Consider the following 22,836-nt stretch of genomic DNA (forward strand, 5'->3'; position numbering starts at 1 on the left):
ACCTTTCACATTTTATGGTAGTTATTTATGTATGTATGTCTTCTCTACTAGACTGTGAGTTCCTCAAGGGTAGGAACTGTGTCTTATTCATCTTTGACCTAGTAATTTAATAAGTTAATAAAAATTTGTTGAATAAATACAGGAATATTGAAATTTAAGCCTCATGCTTTATATATTTTTAGTTCAAGACATTAATAAATACATTCATAAAGATAGAGCAAAAACATTTACCTAGAGATCTCCTCTCAGATTAACATTCATCCTCAAATATTCTTTACATAAAGCAAAGTTAAGAGCATCTTTAACTATTTATACATATGTACAACCTACATAATATGCACAAAAACATGAAGATTTTTGAAATAGTTGTCTTATATCTATAACATTCTCTTTAACTAAGAATCTGATAATGCATTGAACAATCAAAAAAGAAAGAAGATAAAAGTTATGTGGCTTCTTTCAAGAAAGTATATGGTCATTTCTAGTTTTTCTATTTCTAATTTTTTCCCTGTTTCTCAATTGTCACATCTCCTCCATTTACTAAAGAATTCTAGAATTTTGCTAGGGAATAATGACAAGTTAATCTGTATTTTACTGAATTTATCTTTTCTTTCTCTATGAAAATTGTAGCATCTTTCCTTATTCTTCTTCTGGACCTTTCATTATTCCTTAAGAAAACACTACAGTTTGGCAGAATGTACTTTATGTAAAGGAGAGAAATACAAAATAAAATCGACAATTAGGCCGTTTTCTTTTCTTAATCGAGGAGGGATTTTCATCTTTATGTGTTGTAAGGAAGCTCCAAGTCTCAATATCCTTCTGTGTCCATCTACTTTAACATTGCAATTCAAGGATCATTTTGTGAAATAACCTCCCACCTCCCAAAAAAAGAAAGGTCTTCTGTTTCTCTCAGCCTTCTAAGCATTTTATACAATATGCGTCTGAAGAAAAGATCTCTCTCTTAGTAGTTCTTTTTTTTAATCTTTATTTTTTTTGGATGTACATCATATTTCGAATTCTGTATACATTACATCATGTTCACCACCTGAACACTAAGTATACTGCATCCCCTCACATGTGACCCTAATCACCCCTTTTGCCCTCCCCTCTCCCCCCTTCCCCAATGGTAACCACCAGTCTAATCTCCAACGCTATGAGTTTTTTTTTTTTTGTCGTTTTTATCTTCTACTTATGAGTGAGATCATATGGTATTTGACTTTCTCCCTCTGACTTATTTCACTCAGCATAATACCCTCAAGCTCCATCCATGTTGTCACAAATGACCGGATTTCGTCATTTCTTATGGCTGAGTAGTAGTCCATCGTGTATAAATACCACATCTTCTTTATCCATTCGTCCCTTGATGAGCATCTAGGTTGCTTCCAAGTCTTGGCTATTGTGTATAATGCTGCAATGAACATAAGGATGCAAGTATCTTTATGCCTTTGTGTTTTCAAGTTCTTTGGATAAATACCCAGCAGTGGGATAGCTGGATCATATAGTAGATCTATCCTTAATTTTCTGAGGATACTCCATACTACTTTCCATAGTGGCTGCACCAGTTTGCACTGCCACCAGCAGTGAACAAGGGTTCCCTTCTCTCCACACCCTCTCCAACATTTGTAGTTTCCTGTCTTGTTAATTATAGCCATTCTGACCGGAGTGAGGTGTTACCTCATTGTAGTTTTGATTTGCATTTCCCTGATAGCTAATGATGTTGAGACAACACAAAGAAAGAAAATTACAGGCCAATATCACTGATGAACATTGATGCAAAAATCCTCAACAAAATTCTAGCAAATCAAATACAACAATACATTAAAAAGATCATATATGATGATCAAGTGGGTTTCATTCCGGGGATGTAGGGATGTTTCAACATCTGCAAATCTATCAACGTGATACACCACATTAACAAAATGAAGAATAAAAATCACATGATCATCTCAATAGATGCAGAGAAAGCATTTGACAAGATACAGCATCCATTTATGATAAAAACTCTAAATAAAATGGGTATAGAAGGAAAATACATCAACATAATAAAGGCCATATATGACAAACCCACAGCAAATGTCATTCTCAATGGAGAAAAACTGAAAGCTATCCCTCTAAGAACAGGAACCAGACAAGGATGCCCACTGTCACCACTCTTATTTAACATAGTATTGGAAGTCCTAGCCAGAGCAATCAGGCAAGAAAAAAGAAATAAAAAGGATCCACATTGGCAAAGAAGAAGTGAAACTGTCACTCTTTGCAGACGACATGATTTTATATCTAGAAAACCCTAAAGAGTCCACTAAAAAGCTTTTAGAAATAATAAAGGAATACAGTCAAGTTGTGGGATACGAAATCAATGTACAAAAATCGGTTGCATTTCTATTCACTAACAACGAAGTAGCAGAAAGAGAAATTAAGAATACAATCCCATTTACAATTGCAGCAAAAAGAATAAAATACCTAGGAATAAATTTAACCAAAGAGGTGAAAGATCTGTACACCGAAAACTATAAAACATTGTTGAAAGAAATTGAAGAAGACACAAAGAAATGGAAAGATATTCCGTGCTCTTGGATTGGAAGAATTAACATTGTTAAAATGTCCATACTTCCTAAAGCAATCTACACATTCAACGCAATCCCTATCAAAGTTCCAACAACATTTTTTACAGAAATAGAACAAAGAATCTTAAAATTTATATGGAACAACAAAAGACCCCGAATAGCCAAAGGATTCCTGAGAAAAAAGAACAAAGCTGGAGGTATCACACTCCCCAATTTCAAACTATGCTACAAAGCCGTAGTAACCAAAACAGCATGGTACTGGCACAAAAACAGACACACAGATCAATGGAACAAAATTGTAAGCCCAGAAGTAAACCCACATGTTTATGGACAGCTAATATTCGACAAGAGAGCCAAGAGCATATGATGGAGAAACTAGAGTTTCTTCAGTCAATGGTGTTGGGAAAACTGGACAGCCACATGGAAAAGAATGAAAGTAGACCATTCCCTTACACCATGCACAAAAATCAACTCAAAATGGATTAAAGACTTGAATGTAAGACCCGAAACCATGAGACTTCTAGAAGAAAACATAGGCAGTACGCTCTATGACATTGGTCTGAGCAGCATATTTTCAAGTCTCATGTCTGACCGGGCAAGGGAAACAAAAGAAGAAATAAACAAATGGGACTACATCAAACTTAAAAGTTTCTGCACAGCAAAGGAAACCATCAACAAAATGAAAAGACAACCTAACAATTGGGAGAAGATATTTGCAAACCATATATCAGATAAGGGGTTAATATCCAAAATATACAAAGAACTCATACAGCTCAACAACAAAAAAACCAACACTCCAATTAGAAAATGGGCAAAAGATCTGAACAGAGATTTCTCCAAAGAAGATATACAGATGGCCAACAGGCATATAAAAAGATCTCTTAGTAGTTCTTATTTGTGTTCCAAATATAATTGAGAAGTCATTAACTTCCTTAGTAATGAACAGCATAGTTACATTGGTATTTCATTTGTATGTTAGTCTTCTTTGTATTATTTCAATGTTTCATGATTTGTTTTTTAACTACATCAGTGTATGTTGTCTGGATCACTGCCTAACAGGCAAGCATTTGATGTTAGCCATCACTGCTTTGCTTTTTTCAGCTCTGCCTCAACAAAAGGTGGGCAAAACAAGAATATGGGAGAAAATAAAGAACTGTGATACAAGACTTTCCAAAATATCTCCTGCAGAGGTTGGAGATGGCAGTGTGGTCACCATAGATAAAGAGCAGAGAAGTTGGGCTGTGACCTTGCAGAAGTCCATATGTTACATGGTCAAGGGATTAATCAGAAGGTCTTTATAAAAATTGGACTTAATCTGACCTTTTAGAGGGAAACTGACCATGGACAGGACCCCACAAGTAATGAGGTCTAGGGAATATTCAACTTATACTTGTAGACATCTTTGGGGATGGGCAGGGGCAGTATTTCCTGCTAGTGGATATGTTGGGAGTATTGCTTGTGATGTAGACATTCCTATGAACATGGAATATTTGTCTTCCCTGAGAAGTGAAAGCCGTGAGATGTTAATTATAAATCAAATTATATAGTGCTGCCCTCTGAAGATCAGGCTCAAGTACTCAAGAGCTTATCTGTGATCCCTTCCTGTGTAGCTCTTTTTCTTCTTCAATCAATTGGGATAGGTATTTAAGTAACTTTGATCTTGATTACACATCTAAGGCACAACTGACCTTATTGCATAAATCTTATTTGAGATTTTACTTATTATCATGGCTATTGTAAAAAAAGAGCTAAAATGATCTGTTACTTGGATTCCTGGCCAATATTGACTACCATTTCTCTCCCAACAGGTCTGACCTACAGCTGCCGATTCTCCCTCATGTATCTGTTGGCCATCTGCTGTAAGTAGAGATGGAACTATTTAGGCTACCGAGATCATTTGTAACAATACTAAAAAGGGCCGTTAGACAATGTTTTTCTGGAAGATAGACTCTCTAGCAAAAACAGACATCTTCATAACTCTGACTAGTTACATAACTCTCTTAATATGTAAATTAGGCATACTAATAATATCTGCTTTATATGTTTGCCATGATGAGGATATATTGGTATTTAGTAAGAGCACAATAAACGGTGGCGATTGTTACTCCCCTATGGTCTTTTATGTTCCTTTTCAAAATTCAATACCTTCTTCCAAAGCTGAGGAGCAAGGAGCAAAATCATGTATTGAATTTGGTTTAAAGGACTTGTTTGAGAATCAGGGGCTAGAGGAAGGCTTTAAAAGTATTTTTAAATCATTTTGCTCTTTTCTACTCATATTGATTCTGAAATGTATGTATATATGCACATTTACTTAAATATTTTAAGAGTGTAAGCACATTAATAAAAGTATATTTTTCGTTTTAGAAAACACAAATATCTCATCTCGCATAAAGAACAATACCTGCAGATGTCTCTAGATGAGCCATTTCTTCAATATTTATTAACAAGATAAACATGATCCCTTCTTTCATAGATTGTACTTTCTAATAGATGAGACATATAATAATCAAATAAAAACAAAATTACAGATTGATATAAATTATAGAGAGGAAATGATCATGATGGTAATAAATTGCATAAGCAAGAATAAATAAAATTTGGACTTGGGATGGCCAAGAGAGGAGGAGCTGGGAACTGGAAGATTATGGGCTACAGGTTTTGCTCCCTATGTCTATACTGAGTCTTACAAAATAATTCTTCTATGATGAAAGTATCATCTAATTATTCCTTGTGGAACTCTATTCTCTGAAGTCCAAATATGTGTTTCTCACAATGAAGATGTGCAGAATGAAAAGGGAAAGCTACAGTACTGCCTAAAATTTAGAAACTTGGAGATTTATTAATACACAAGAAGTTTCTTCCGGTGCCTTGGTAAATGAAAGCATTATTTGTCAACAGTGCAAGGATTAATTAGCAAATGTTTGTAAAATGTTTTGAATAGCTGATTAGCATTAACACCATTATTTATAACATAGACTTGCTAAAATTAACTTGAAATTTTGTTCCCAGCTGAATTGCTGGAGGATCTAAAACTTCCTCTCAGTTTCTACGAACACACCGTACTTAGTTGACAGGTCACCTGTCATCTATAATTAATGTCAGAAAAGCAATAAAACAAAATGACGAGTTTTGCACCTGATATAACTTATCTTCTCTCAGGTCTCTCCTCAAATCTCTCATTGCTCTTTATCTTCACAGACATGTACTTTCTACATTTTGTTTCGTATTGTGCTTTTTTTTTTTTTTTTAAATCTCTTTAGCCATTTGATTCTATTTTCTGGCATTGTGCTTCGGTATCATGGAGCAACATTTTCTTAATTAGGAAATAATCAAATTCAGATTTCACTTACAAATACCCACTTCTTATCTCTTCCTGTACTTCACGGAGGAAGACAATCTGTTGGAACAGCTGCATGAACCACAAAATAGTCTTTGTACTTAGAGGCTAAACTGTTTTAATTGCAATAAAAGTTGCACTACAATTGCCAATATCCAGAAGGATGTTTTGTTTCATGGCCTTATCTATTTTCTATCTCTTTGAGTAGCAGGAGATCTCACCATCCCTCTGCCAGACCTCATTTCCATATTGCCAGCATTTCTTAGGAGCTTTAGAAAATGAGCGAAGAAAAGAGAGCTAAATTTAAAATAACAAGGTGAGAATGTAAAATAAAGGATAAGGGAAAGATGACTAGAAATAAATGGATCTGCTGAGGAGAAAGCAGATATTCAAAGAAATCAGTGAAAGAAAGGATGCTTAAGAACTATTAAAAATACGCCAATCCCTCGATGCACTTTCTGTAATTTTGATGTCAGTGGATACTCCACATTCTTCAAATGGAATACAATATGCAAAAAGAAAAAAGCAAGATGTCACAATCACTAAAAGTCAAATCCCAATCTCAAATTTAAATAAAAAGGAGAGGAATAGAGAAGAAAATATAAATATCTACAAAGAAAATTAGTCATGGATATTAACTTATTAAAACTGAGATTTTATGCAAATTGGAACCACACCTCACACCTGTTGGAAGGATAATCATCAAAAAGGTAAGTGATAACAAGTGTTGGCAAGGATGTGGAGAAAAGTGAACCCCTGTGCACAGTTGTTGAGAATGTAAATTGGTGCAGTCGTTATGAAAGACAGTGTGGAGATCCTTCAAAAAATTAAAAATAGAACTACCATGTGATTCATCCTTCCCACTTCTGAGTACACATCCAAAGAAAACAAAACCATCCTCTCAGATATACCTATACTCCCTTGTTCATTGCAATACTATTCACAACAGCCAAGGCTTGGAAATAACCTAAATGTCTGTGAATAGATGAATGGATAAAGAAGATGTGAGATACATACATACATACAATGGAATATTATTCAGCCAAGAGAAAGAATGAAATTCTGCCATTTTTGACAACGTAATGGATCTTGAGGTCATTATGCTAAGTGAAATAAGTCATACAGAGAAAGACAAATATTGCGCGGTATCACTTATATGTGGAATCTAACAAGTCAAACACATAGAGTTAGAGTAGAGAAGTCCTGGCCAAGGGCTGGGGGTTAGGGGGATTAGGGAGAGGTTGGTAAAAGGATACGAACTCTAAGCTATAAGACAAATGAAGTCTGAGGATCTAATGTATAACACGGTGACTATAGTTGATAACACTGTATTGTATCATTGAAATTTGCTAAGAGAGTAAAACTTAAATGTTCTCACAACAAAACAAAACAAAACAAAGACAAATATATGAGCTGATTGATGTGTTAATTAAGTAGATGGAAGGATGTTTTCACAATGTATACATATATCAGATTGTCACTATTTACACTTTAAATATCTTACAACTTTGTCAACTATAGTTCAATTAAGCTGAACAAATGAGATTTTAAATTCTTGCAACGAGATGTAGTGGAATGGAGTTTATACATTAATTTTAGCAACAGTCTGTATAAGCTGTTTGAAACAGGTAGATTTAGATAGAACATGTCTCCAGCACTCAGAAAGAAAAGAGATACAATAAATTATATAAATGATTTATACTTCTCTGCGAGACTAAAAAGGCCCAGAGCATACTGACTTCCTCTGACACAAGTTTTTAGTGAGAAAAGTAGGGATTAATGTAAATAAGTGTTTTCCTTTTCAATGAATCACAGTCATCTTGATGCAATGGATAAGTCGAGTGGCGTCTGAAATTCTTTGTACAGGCCATCATTTAATACAATGTCTTTGCATATTAAAATTATAACTAAAATTAAGCCTTCCAGTCAAGAAAATTATGTCACAGTAGTGCTCAGAGAAGAAAGTCATGACTATTCATATAGCTTTAAGGTCCATATTTTGATTATCATTTCACTCTTCACTTCTCGATAAACGATTGCAGACAATATTCAGCACATGTTGAATATTATGATTTGAAATAACATATACTCCCGAATGTCTCATTCTCTAAACACATTTAACTGCTTCCTTTAAAACATGTGTAATATGTACCCCCAACTTGTCTATAAGCATTTTAATATCAGTATCCATAAAATTTCTTCCTTTTGTATCACCTCCAATAAAACATTTTGGAAGTGATATGTGCATAGTAAATATCATTGACTGAATGAAATTACACATTAAATGTTTGAAAATTATCACAAACCTAAGTACAAGTTTTATTAACATTATATTAAGTCATTAGAAGAGGCAAGATCACCTGAAGATCACATCAGTGTATTTCAATACAAGAAATATGAATATTTTGCTTGAAAGAACTGCTACAATTGTTTGAGGTTATTTAGACATGAATGCAATCCCTGCTTTTTGGGAAAAAATAGTGATGATTCTAATTGAGTGAGTAGAAAGAGAATTTATTTAGGATTAAGTTAAATTTAAAATGCATATCCTAAGTTTTGAACTCTTTTAGTTATTAGCATCATCTGGAAGGGTCTACATTATTTTTTAAACTGTCGATTAAGATACGGCTATCATAGCAATATCTCAGCAGAATGCCAAATTTGGTCAGTGACCATCAATCTGAATTCTGCTATGCAGCCAATTGAATGTGTTCAGGGGTTACTCAGTACCAAGTGCTATCAACCCTTTGAGTTATATCTCTCAAGGCATAATTTCTCAAGGCATAATTCTTCTGCCAGAGCTCCAGATGGAAATCCATTTAATCATAATGTATCTTATAATTATCACAACTGACACTTTGACATTCCATTTTGGCCCGGAAGATTGACCCAGCTGTACAGTATATTATCTTTTCAGCATATCCTCTCTAATTTTTGTGGCATGGAAAAATAGCATCTCCAGATTCTTTATCTCACTGTGTGCTTGACAAATAATATTCTAACACCTGCAGTCTTGCTGTAAAAAGCAGGTACATGGGTGACAGCAGTTTCAATCAAACCAGCTACCAGTTACTCTCAACTGGATGCTAGATTCTAGAACAACTTTAATGTTAATGAATGGGCACATATTGACAAACCTGAGGCTGAAGCTCTGCCTTCAACCCCAGAAACATCAGAAACCAAGCTTACCCATCATCTTGGTACAGTACACAATATGCTCATTAAAGATACACTTTATTTTTGAGCAAGAGTACACCATCTATCACATCACTCATCAGGTGAAGTAATAAAGTTGGTTGGCCTCACTGGACATAGAGTAAATTAATCACAGTTTCATGTCATTGAAAAGGACAATTACAACTTATCTAATATTCCCACTGCATCTTCACAAGATCCTCATGGCAACTTTCCCTGAAAGAGAAGCAGCTCTGGGTCAGAAACTGTGAAGGGTTTGAGACTTCACCACACTTGCAAGCTAACAAGTTACCCTGCCACGGAGTCACAAATAATGGCAGAGGACATGAGATTTCTGGGTCAGAGACAAAGGACTTTATTACTTATGGCAGCCTCAACGAACGGCATGAGTTTTATATTCTTGCCACCTAAGTTCCATGGGGGCTATGCAGGGCAAACCAGATGGATGCTGTATAAACATCCTTAAAAAGATATTCTGGGACAAAAATTATCACAAGGTATGTAGAAATGCAATGAAAATTTGCCCTCCCTCCCACCACCAATACCTCTCTGTATTAAACATTTTTACTGGGAATGAGATTTCAAAAAACTCTCCATACTATGCAAATATAGTAGACAATTTCTCACATTTCCTTAGAGAACTCAAAGGAGTTTTTTTAAACTTTTGTCCCTTTATTTCTTTCACCCTTCTATCCTTCCTTCCTTCTTTCCTCTCCTCCTCTTCCTCTTCTTCTGCTTTCTCCTTCTTTGTATGTGTATGTGTGTGGGTGTGATATTATATGTGACATTAACTACATCACTTTGGATAAAAAGTACATTTGGATATACTAAAAAGGGCATTACAATGGAAATACAGATCAGTTAGATAGGTGATTTATCTATCCATAGATATAGTTATATAAGATATAGTTATACTTTATTTTTTATTTTAAGCTTTGTATTACCTATGTGTTCTTGGAAAAGTGACAAATACTCTAGGCTTTATTTTCTTTATCTGTAATTTAGGATTGACTGGTTAATTACTTCTATTTCTTTCAGTTCTCTAAATCTGAGAATTTTTCTTTTTTCTTTTGGTAAATAGAGAAACAGTATGTTGTTAACAAATATTTTTAATGAGGAATATTTCGCTATCTTTCTTTGTTGCAGTTCTATAAAATTGCTTTGTATGTCTAAACAGAATAGACAGAATTAGTACAAAGTGTTTAACCTAAACATTAGAAGGATATAAGACAATATTCCACCTAAAATTTTTCTGTTTATCTTTCTCACTCTTCTTTGGCTCTCTCTTGTTTTGTCCTTAACTAGTTCTCACATTTCTCAAATTTTGATTTCTATACTTAAGAATTTCCTGGTTTGCTACAATAAGTGTTTCTGTCTTCTTAATAAAATGAACAGCAAAGAGAAAAAGCATGAGGTTCATTTTTCTGCTTTCCCTTTATTTACCACTCTCCTATTTCTTTGATTCTCAACATTTATAAACTCTCAGTATCACAAAATGACAGTTTAAGAAAAATAAACTTTTTCGTAATTTGAAATAAGAAAAGAAAATAGAAAATATTGTGGCAATAGAGCAATAAGAGGAAGAATATACTATACATAAAACAAGGAGAAAGGGAGTATTTTATTTCATTTGTGATATTAATATATGGAGGTAGGAATAGCTAAATTTGGAAGCTTAAGAATATAGTTGCTGGACAAAAGTGGTTTGGAAGAAAGAAACAATATACTCCTTTTGTCATGTTTTGTCTTTTAAATCTGACTTTGTATGGAAGGAAGCAACATTTAAAACTGGGTGGTGCATTCAGGGGTAAAGTTGACAATAGTTTCAGATTATCAGTGCTTTTTTTAACTAATGAAGGAATTCTTACAGTAAAAGAAGTCACCCTCTCACTGATGAATACTTTCTGCAAAAACATCTTTGTTTTCCCAATTCTTGGCATATATATTTTTTGGTCTCTCCCCAGATGATTTGGTATCTTATATCTAAAAGAAGCCTTAGAATAAAGAAACCAGTTAGATACATGTGGCCATATCAGTTTCCTTATCTCTATGATATTATTAAGTCTTTTTCACATACTTCCACTCTAACCTGTCTCTCGGATGCCCTGGCGTCCCTCTATTCCAATCCCAACCACTCTGCAGTCATTTCCTCCACAGAGCCATTACTTAGTGCTCCTATGCTTCACTGAGTAGCCTGAGTAAAAGGTCTTACCCATCACTGAGTAGTAGTATACTAACTAGCACACAGTAGTAGACTACGGTAACTAGTACAGTGCTACCTTGTATTGAAATGACTTGAATACACAATTTTAATTTGCTTTAAATTTCCTCAGCCTGTGTCTCCAAGCAGATTTTAAACTGCTGAGTAGGGGATACTATGTTGGTTCTAGGACAATGCTGAGCATATTAGGACCAGTTTGTAGAATAGTTTCTAATTTGAGTAGTTCTAATATTTTATGTGATATTTTATTCAATGGATATTGATTTTCGTAAACATGTTTTACTTATTTTCAAATTCTTTTATTTTTACTTAATAGAATTTATTAAAAGATTACTAAAAATTATGAGCACTGACATCTTTGATAGAACAAAAATAACTCATCAACAGGAATGTTTAGTTAAGAGAATGATTTCTGCCTTTTTGCAGCTCTTCTAAAAGTCCAATAAATCACATGAGGTCCTTTTAAGTATTTCTACCTTATACCTAGTACGATAAATTTTATTTCACCTAAAGACCAAATTCCTGGTGATATACATGAATTAATTCAGGAGCATCTGCCTCCTTATAGATAACAAGCCTCTTTTCTATCTTAGCATTATGAAAGTGTTCACTGGGGAAATGATATTATTTCTTAATATCAATTTAAATAGAAGTGTTCTTTAAAAAAATCTATTTCCTTTTCCACTTTATTCCAACTTATTATGTTGGACTATTGCAGGGTAATTCTTTCAATTAATTTGAATTAAAATTGAAAATTAATTTTATAAGATTTAGCCATTTAACTAGAAGTTATTGAAAACTTTAAACGTATGACTTATGGCAAATCAACATTATTGCCATTACTTTAAGTTATACACAGTATAAATTTTAAGAAAATCTGTAGTTTTACTGTGAGAAAGTAAAAAATTTTATAAATCACTTTTGGAAACATGCAATTTTATTGTTTCTGTTTTATAATAATTTTCGAAACCTGTCAGTGTTTATTCAGAAACTGATTTGGTGCGAAGAAAAGTGTTTTTTGAATCAGCTTTCCCAAAAGTGAATCCTGTGTTGCCTGTTGAATATTGCCTTTTTAGGAAAGCAAAATCAGTGAGATGTCCATATCCAAAATTGGTTTTAATCTTTAATTTAGTCTTTATCTTCATGCAACATGTACAATAATGTAAATCTATAATGAATGGGAAACAAGGAGGAAGAAGATTAGAACAAAGAAAGTAAACAAAAATACTTTAAAAAAAACACAACAACTCGAAAAAACAGTCTCCCAAGTGGCACTTCTAATTATTTTCAGGCTATCAATGTAAAACATTTTTTATTTCATTGTTAATAAATAATGATGAAAACAATAGCAAATGTGTTTTTATCAAACTAATATAAATACACTGAAATGCTAAAGAATAAAATTCCTTTATTTGGGAGGTTTCCTGTCATTCATCCTGAAAGGCTAAAGAGTAAGACACAGCCCATTTGCCCATCTGAATGAAACCGCTCGTTCTAATAGGGAGTTCTGCATATTTGGCACCCTGATCGTTGGATGCCAAGTTTACGTTTCCAGTCGTCAAATCAACTTCAACCAGACAGAGGTGAAACATTCTTTAAAAAAGTGAACTTGACTTTAAATTATGGATTTGAACACAACGGGATATTCATTCTACTTTCACTTGGACTAAGTTTGCCCCTTTCCAATGATCTCCACTAATTATTCTTGTTACAGAGAATAGTTGCCTCGTGCTTCTCCGTAGTGTAGGCAGCTGAGATATGTGTGTTCTGTCCGAACTGCTGCTTGCACTGACAGCGAGCAGTTCCTCAGCCAACAGCTGGCTGCTTGACTATTGAATAGCTAAGAAGGGAAGGTAAATGTGCCAGTGGACGACTTGACAGAAGCCGAAGTAGTAATGGCGCCCTGTTGACAGACGCATCTTTTCCCAGTCCCACCTGTTTTCAAAGTAGAACTGGGAAATTTTCCAAAATATCGTTCAAGAAACGAGGTGTTAAAACTATCTCACTGAGCAGGAATCTTCAGTTTGAAACGCTGCCACCAGCCCCATCAAAACTAGCTTCTAATACAAATGGCTATGACATACAAAATAAGGAAGTGAAGTAAAGACAGATACCATTTGGGTCCGAGTAAATCAGGTAAATATTGCAGTTTCCAAAAATATATTTATGCAAATGCATCTGCGCAATGACAAACATTGACCAACTACTTTCTAGATCTAGGAACTGCAGATTCGGAAATTAATAGGCAAATACAACACAGAACACAAAATAGAGTTGGGGTTAACCATATGTAAAATATGCAATTCGAAGGTAATGTGAATGCATGTTTTCACACTTTGAGATAATTATCCCCAAGTAGTATATAAAGCTGATCTTAGCTGATTGATATGATTCCCCTCTGGTCCAAAGAGAAATTTCACACATTGACTTCATGATATACTACCCCAAATAACCATGCAGGTGTTAAGCATTTGGCAGCTTCTGCTAACACTTTGTGGTTGGGATACAATGCTCCAATTTACAACTGGCAGTTTTATGCTCTTGTCTTGGCCAAATCTGTTTGGCAACTGGGGAGAAGGCAGTCATTGGAATACACGAGAATATTTGATTTAGATTTATTATATGGATGTATGATAATAATTCCTGAATACTATTGACATATATAATGTACAAGTCATGTGTTTTTTGTCAAACAGTCTAAAGTAGAATTTCTTGAGTGGAATCAGAATCACCTATGTGATTGTTAAAGACACTGAAACACAGGCCACATCTGGACTGACTAAATTTACATTTCTGGGGGTGAATGTTGGAGACTTTCCTTCTGAACAATGCCTTGGGTAATGCTTAGGCACTCTGAAGTATGAGATTAAAGATTTAGTATAATAACAGAGGGTCATATGAGGTTATAACTAAGTTTTAAATGTCTACTTTCTAATTTGAACCAGGAACATTTCATTAGCTGCCACAGAATTTCTCTCCTCTATCAGAACAGAACTAATGTAACAGATTTCTTTATAAGGTAGAGAATAGATAGAATAGACAGAAAAAGATTAGACATGGTGGGAAAAGGAGGTGATTTAAGATTCAGGGTACATAGTGCCTGTGGTAGAAAGATGCCATTTCTGCAGCTTCAACCTGGTGCTGAGGGACCCCTCACTGGAGCTCCTGAAAGTGCTTCCTGAGAACTTGTGCAGAGCTGCAAGAAATATTTTTCCTTTGCCAAGTAATTTTAGAGATTCTCTGTAAAGCACATATATGCCTATCATTGAGCTATTGGATTTCCTGTATTAGGATATGAAATGGGTGCAGCTATTAACATATTCTGCCTGCCTGAATCTAACTGTAAAAATGAGGATATGCAAATGAACAGCAGGCAGTGGGTTATTTCAGGTGAAGAGTTTTCTTTTTTATATGCAAAGTTCTCTAATTACCAGTTTTATATTCAAACTGAAATGCATTTCTAAGTATATTTTACTCTAATGGCATCTAGATTAATTTTTCACTCAAGAAAAATCAGCTGAGTGAATACTGCATAATTTTAAGAGCATTCCCGAGACTGAAACAAAGACAGAAGTCAGTGTCCCTCTTTCCCAGACCACTGCCCTGAAGCACAGGATCATAGGAACCCGAATGTTGGGAAGTCTAAATTGAGACAAGAGCACAGACCAACATCTTCCTTTGAAATGACACTCCTGGGTGCCGAAGGAAACCAGCTGGGCCCTTCTGCATGAACAAACCTGGAAGTGTAAGAGGATTAACACCCATAAGCAACCCCCTGAATAAAAAGGGTTAGGAAGTTACAGATACCTCTTCTGTTCCTCTTGTGGACAATTCTGAGGTTCATGCCAATTCTCTTTGGAAGGTCCAAACAGCCATCGCCCCCAGCGTTGACCAGCTCTTTCACATATCTTTCCTTGCTTTTTCCTGCTTGCATCCTTCATTCGTCACAGGCCCCTACTGTTTTCTCCTGGAATTACTTCCCAAAATAAACTATCTCGAGTGTGTTATTTTTGTTACTCTAAACCCACAAATTGCTTGTCTTTTATTATCCTTTCCAAGCAAGTAAGTGATGTGAACGTTTCAGATACAAAAATGGTAGAAGAAATTGCACGTGTGTATTAACACTGCAGCCTTGCTACCTAAAATGGAACCACATAAAGATTGCTGTTTTGAGTGCTACAACATAGTTTCTGCTACACTGAGAGCCTTTTCAATGGCAAAGTTCTACTCTAGCATTATTAGCCTACTGAATATAGACATTATGGTTTTCAGAGATGCTGGCCCTTACCCCAAAGAAGTCTTTCTTAGTGTCTTGATAAAAGGTCATCTGGGCCCCCACTGGGAATACAGCTAGGATTAGTGAGTGGCTGGGCAGATTGCATAAAATAAATCCATTCCAATGTTCCTGGCTCCTTAAATCTTTGCATTCCTTTATTTGCATTTTGCCACAAAATTTCTAATATATCAACTTTATTTTTCATAGGTCACCAAAGAGCCTGTGCTTAATTGGATATACTGCGCAAAAAAACAAGAACAAAAACAAAAACAAAACAAAACAAAAAGAGCTACCAAGAGTGCCTGAGTTTAAACATTGACTCTAGAATGCCTGGTAAATGTACCTATGTGGATTAATGTAGCCTGAATCAAAATTAAATTATTTTTTCTCTACTCTTCAGAATCTATTCATAGGTACTTATTTTCTGATTGTGGCAAAATTTCATAATTCTTTCTATATGTAAGTCTTTTTCCTCCAAGATTTAACTTAATAATTGGCCTCCAGGGTCATGTAGGCACTTATCTCTAGTTACGAGGTTAATAAAGGCATTGCAGTGGGAAATAAGAAGTGGCTTTCCAAGCAGGATAACTATATCATGGGATGTCATGACAGGGTCATTAGGCAAAGGAGAATGAGCGTCATCAGCCAGGGGAAGAGATGCTGCTTCTGCTGTTAGAGGAGAATCAGGGAGGTTGGGGAGCTTAGAGCGCTCTGGGTGAACTGAACGCTCCCATGTGCCCATTACAAACCAGAGGGCTCACTCTTTTCTGCTAATGCCTTCTCTTTCATAACGAGATTTGGTGAGTCTGTGAATTCAGATCATGTTCTGATTAAAAACAAAACAAAACATAGGACATTTTCAGGTTGACTTTTGACCATCTCAGTTTTCAATTTTACTTGAGATTCTTTTATGCTAATCATAGAAATTCTTTATTCTCTGATAGTTCCTTTGGCTAAGATTTTGGCTTTCAAGCCCATAGTTCTCAATCTTTAATTATACACACAGTTCCACAGTCCTTAGATTCCTGATGCCAATCATACTGCTCCCAAACCTTCTCTTTCGGTAGGCACTTCTTTCCTGATAAACCAGGAAATATTTTACTAAACTGTTGTACCACTTGCTTCTATGGGCTGACAAAAGTCCAACTCTAATTTTAGCCACCATCCCACTGCCTCTGGACCTAAAGAGTCCTGATAATCAACTCCAGATTCCTATTTTCTTTAGGATCTTTCATTAGAAAACACTTTAAGTACCAATCTCTGTATCAGCAAGAGCTTTCAGTTGAAAAAAATGTCCACACTACTAATTTATTAGTAGTTTACTCAGAGAAATCAGGAATTATAAGTTTCTAGGTAGTTTATAGAATAACCAGGGGAAATAAAGAGTTCCCTAGGTAAAAATGCCAAATTGCAGTGTATGGAGACACCCCTGCCAGCTCTCACCTTTTATATAGCATATAGAGAGACTTGGCACCTGGTAACGTCAGTCTTAGAATATGAGGTAATATACAGCTTGCTGCTTAGTGGACGCTATTACCAATCCCAAAGTCAAGTGCATTTCTTCATAGTCAAAGCCATTAGCATGTAAACTCTAGGAGACTGTGTGTTTACTCTGTGCAGCTTTTTGAAGTGTGAACCAGGTTATGTCACTCCAGTATTTCCCTGCTCAAAGCCGTCCAACGACTTTTTTTCACAATTAGTATGATGTCTAAAACTCTTGCCAGTGGCTTACAAGGTTTCATGTGACACGGAATTGCATCTCTAGCATTCACCTCCCACCTACCACTCTGCCTCCTTTTACTCTCTGCTCCAGCCATACCAGCCTTCTAATTTTCCACTAATATGCAAAGCATCTTTCCACCTCAAGAGTGTTGACTTTGCTATTCCCTCCTCCACACACATTCTTCTCCTATGTATTTACCCACACGTCTCCAATTTCTTGGGTCTCTGTTCCAATGTCCATTCTTCTGAGAGAACTTCCCTGACAGCCATCAAAAAGAGTGCCTCCCCTGTCATACTTTACTTCCATATTCTGCGATCTTTTTCTTTCATAGCAGTGTTCACTCATTAAATTAAATATTGATCTACATTTTTATTGTCTTTTTCACTACAAGGTAACCCTCTGAGGGCAGGATCTATACTTCTGGGTTCATGCCTGTAATCATAGTACAGAGCACAGTGTCCACTCAAAAACTCACTCTTGGAACCTATGCTCACTAAAGGAAAGAATCTCTAAATGCTTAGCACTTGGTGCATTGCATGTTCTCGAGAAGTATTTATAGAACAATGAATGCACTAGATTTGTCTGCCACTAGGCATATCTGGGAAGCATTCACATGACCCTTCCATTGTCCCTTATGTTTTATTTGAAAGGATGGAAGCATCTTACACTTAAGATCATCTCATCCAACCTTCACTTATACTTGTCCCAGGTCATTTCGTATTATTGAATGCAAATGTGCTTAATGAGCAATATCCTGAGAAAAATGTTATCCACCCTCACCCAGCTCCTCTTAAAAAAAAATTATGCTATTTATTGTTTGAAAATGATTTTAATTCTGGTTCATCTTATTCTGCACTGTCATTCCTGAAGGTCAGACTGGTCTCTTTTTAAAATATTCTCAATCCCTGATATCGATACTTCTAAGAGTCTGGCTCCATTTTAATATCAGCTCATGTGAATATCAAATGAGTGTGCATAAGCTTCTCCCACAGCAGAGTTTTGACATTAAGAAAATTAAAATATGCCCTAATCATAGAATGTTTTAACTGTTGTCTGACATTTTAAAGGATTTTCTCATGAATTTCAGAATAGATTATATTCCTGCCTGGCTTCTTGAGTATAAAAAATAATCTTCTAAGTGATTTAAACTTTATTTCTAATTTATAATAGAAAAAGTGCGAGAGAAAGAGAGAGAGAACCTGTACAAAGAGACGCTTTCTTTGTCTATTTGTCTTTTTGCCTCACAAGAAGCCAAGGAAATTTTTTTCTATTATAAAATCATCTACAGCTTGTTATTACAATTAACTTGAGTCCTGCAGGGAAATAATAGACTTATTTTCACAGGAATATACTTAGCTCTTTGAAACAGCTCCAAGGAGAAGAAATCTCTAATTTTTTTTTAATACTTCTGTATGAGACCAGACATTTAATTATCCTCAGGCATTCTCTTTTAGGGGGAAGGAGTTCGTATTTTAAATATTTCTTTCTGATCAGTGCTAAACAAGGTGATGCTATTATATGATCACATGGCAGTCTTACATCTCTGAGTGATGCTTTTTATTTAAAAGTACTAATGCTTATCCTTTGACATACATTTTTCGTGTTTTCACATGAGCCCTAGATTTTTCTATTTTATTTACTTAAGATAAACTTATACTTTATATTTGACCTATGGGGGCAGAATGGCCTTTCCATAGTTGTTAGAGTGATCTCTCTTCACTCTTGGCATTCGAACTCAGATAATCCAGCAGTTCTAACCCACCTGAAGTTTCCAGACTGTCACATGGCCACTCCTCTATACCTTTCTACATATAACATTCTATTCTGCTGTACATTCAGTAAATATTTATTGAGTACTCACTCTCTGTTGGACATTATTTTTCGCATTTGGTGTGTGTGAGGAATAAAAACAAAAGAATTCTGCCTTCATGTAGCTTAAAAATCTTGGGAGTAGGAGACACAGTATACAACAAAATAACAAATATAAAAAGTGAGTAGGTGACATGCCATGTTAATCGATTCTAAATGCTATGGGGAAAAAAAAATAGAGAGTGGTAAAAGGGAGCAACAGTACCATAGTGGGGTTTTATGACTTAAATTCAGCTGATCAAGTTGGATAGTGTTGAGAAGGTAGCATTTAAGTAAAGACTGAAGAAAATCAGGAAAAAATCATGTAAAGAAAAACAGATAGAACACGAAGTCCAAAGAGCCTGAGGAGACATCTGTCATGTCTGAGGAAGAACAGACCAGGCCGGTGGAGCGATATGAGCCAAGGGACAGTGAGGTAAGGGGAGGGAGGTCACAGAGGGCCTTGGAAAGACCTCCGGCACTCACGGGAAGATTTGAGAGAGATAAGAGTTTAAGTATTGCTTGGGCTACGGTGTTCACAACTTGTATGGTGAGAAGTGGAAGCAGGATGACCAGCTGCTAGGCTATTGTGGCAATCTAGGCGAGAGATATCGGTGACTTGAACTAGAGTCAGAGCAGTATTTCTTTCTGTAATTTCCTTTCCACCTACAATCTACCTCAGCTTCACTAATTGCTACTCATCCTGAAAGATTCTGCTTCGTCACCTCTTTTGTGAAACATTTTCTGATATCAACTTACATATACATACATACAAATCTGGTAAAGCGACTCATTCTAATGAGCTTTCATAGCCCCTTGCATTTGCTTTTGTCAGAATGGAATTTACTGTAATCTGTTACTTATTTCCTTTCATAGACTATGGCCCCTGGAGTCAGGCATTCTTTCTTGCATATCTATGTTTCCATCACCTCAAACAAGTACTTCAATGTAAAAGGTTAAGTTATTCGCATAATGCATTGAATAGTCTAATCAGAGTCCATATAATAAAATAACTTTTTGATAACTGCCCAATAAAGTATTTACTTCGTCTTCAAGAAACCACACTAGCTTGGCTGGATCATTTTTAATTTTTTTGAATCAAGTGAATAACCGGATATTATTTGTTAGTCTAAACCTATAAAGTGTATTTCCTCTTAACAATCAGATCTCAACTTATCTGTCTTGTCTGTTAACATCATTTCCAAAAGGCTGGCATTTGCTAGAAAGTTTGCGACATTAAGAAGAATTTTGACTTTATTTTTTAAGAAGAATATAAATGACAATGAATTTGTCTGATATAATTCAATAATATAAAAACTGAAGAAAATAGTTAAAACACTTTAATAATGTGAGAAATAGCTTTTCCGTTGTGAGAAGGATTACATTTCACTTAACATTTTAATTCTATTATTTATTAAATTGCATATGTATTTTTCTATAGTATGTTACATGTGTTGTGAGTAGAGGATATATATACATACACACACAAACATATATGTGTGTATATGTGTGTGCCGGTGTATATACATACATATGAAACATATAGTAGTTGTGTGTGTATATATGCATGTATATACATAAATATTTGTAAATAGGTCTTGTCATTAGTGTTTTCAATGTTAGGTTAGAAGGGAACTCTACAAAAATTTGCCAAGTTAGCTTTTTTACCACATATTTTACTTTATTTTCCAACTAATATTCTCTAGTATCTGTTCCTCTTTTTTCTCCCACCCTCTCTGTTTGACCGTAGTCTGATTTTTCCTAAAGTAAAGAGTTTTCAACTGGATTAAATTGGAATATGTCTTTAAATAAATATGCCAAAATTCCAAATGACTACTAGGTGATTTCTCAAATTACATTTTCAGTATTTTGTACAAAGAAGTGCATGGTTATGGACATAGATGACATTTGGACACAAATTTTTACTATGGATATGACTTTGCTATTAAACCTCTCTCTGCTTTAATCTGTAAGATGGAAATAATTTTAGCTTCTATTTCAGAGTGTTGTGCACTTCGAGTGAGAAAGCTCTTATAAAGCACAGAAAACAGCAGTCAGTAAACATGAATATGAGAGTTCAGAAAATGTGAGTAGCCAAATTTAACTGTTAAATTTTCATTTTTTATAGTTAGTTTCAGGCTGACTTCTAATAATTGATATAAAAATACAGTTTTATCTTAATGTTAATTAAAATTTAAATATTTTGGATCAATTTTAGGCAGACAACTAACAGCTATGTCAAATATTATAATACATCTGAAACACAGTCTGAAAGCTAAATCTAAATTATGGTGATTTTTCATTGGCCCTTCTTTCTGTCACATATAGAACATCAATAGTAATATTAAGAATAGTCTTTTTGAAGATATATTAAACTTTTTTTTCTTTTGTGAGAAAGATTGTTGCTGAGCTAGCATCTGTGCCAATATTCCTCTATTTTATCTAGGACGCTGCCACAGCGTGGCTTGACGAATGGTGCTAGATCCGCACCCAGGATCTGAATCTGAGAACCCCAGGCCGCGGAAGCCAAGCATGTGAATTTAATGACTACACCACTAGGCTGGCCCCAGAATATATCAAACTTATAAATAATGAAAGTGATTTTATTCTACTATTAACACAATTTTTCTACTGTATTAATGAGAAAAACTTTGTTAAAATGTTTGCTCGTGTGCTGAAAAATCTGATAGATGAGAATGCTTTTAAAATGTTTACCTACTTATATCTAATAGGGCTGAAAGAAATTTGTGAAATACGTACATATGTAGTATCACGAATCTAATTAAAAAGTGAAAACCTGGTTATAATTAACTTTTGAATTTCTGGTATCTAGATATTTTACATCTTCTAAGAAGCTAGAACATTATTTGTTTTTCTTCTCAGAATCTATATGGTTGCTGTGGGAAGAATCTAGTAGAAGAATTAATCAAAAGAGCTTCCAAGCCAAACAAATGAGATTTAGATCTCATTTTGGCTGAACCACAGTCCTCGTCAAATCTGACTCGTTTCCTATCCCATGACTGCACTCATGTGCCCGAAGATGGCTATCGTAAAATATGCTGATACTGTGCTGATCACCCTCCATTTACATACATTTATATGCATTTTCATGAACTTCAAGTTGGCCCTGATGTTGCCAGGCAATTATATGATACATCCCTAGTTCCTTCACTCCTCTACCTTCCTAAATGACTACTTCATAATTTCTCCTCTCTCCTCAAATTTACAAACTCCCTTACTCTAACCTCACTCTCAGATAATGATCTTTCATCTTATTTTATTGGAAAAAAAAGAAATCAGGTAAGGATTTATACAAGCTGCAGCCATATCTATCTACATACCTGCATTGTAGGCATATATCCTACCTTCTCTCCTTGGACAAGCTGTTCATGCTCTTGTTAAGACAATTCCGATGTCTATTCGGACACTTGAACACAATGCCTCTTGCCAACTTAAGGACATGATTCCAGCGATTCTCCCTTATTTCTTATTACTTTAAAGCTCCCCAAACTAGAAGTTCATTCCTATTAACAAAGAAGTTTGCTGTTTGTTCCCACCTTAAGCAAATTGTTTGGCCCACTTCTTTCTCCAGCTAATGCCATAATTCTCTTCATTCCTTTGAAGAAAAACCTTGGGAAAGAGTTGTTTTTATTCACTGTCTCCAATTTCTCT

The sequence above is a fragment of the Equus quagga genome, chromosome 21 (assembly GCF_021613505.1).
Source record: "Equus quagga isolate Etosha38 chromosome 21, UCLA_HA_Equagga_1.0, whole genome shotgun sequence".
NCBI lineage: Eukaryota > Metazoa > Chordata > Mammalia > Perissodactyla > Equidae > Equus > Equus quagga.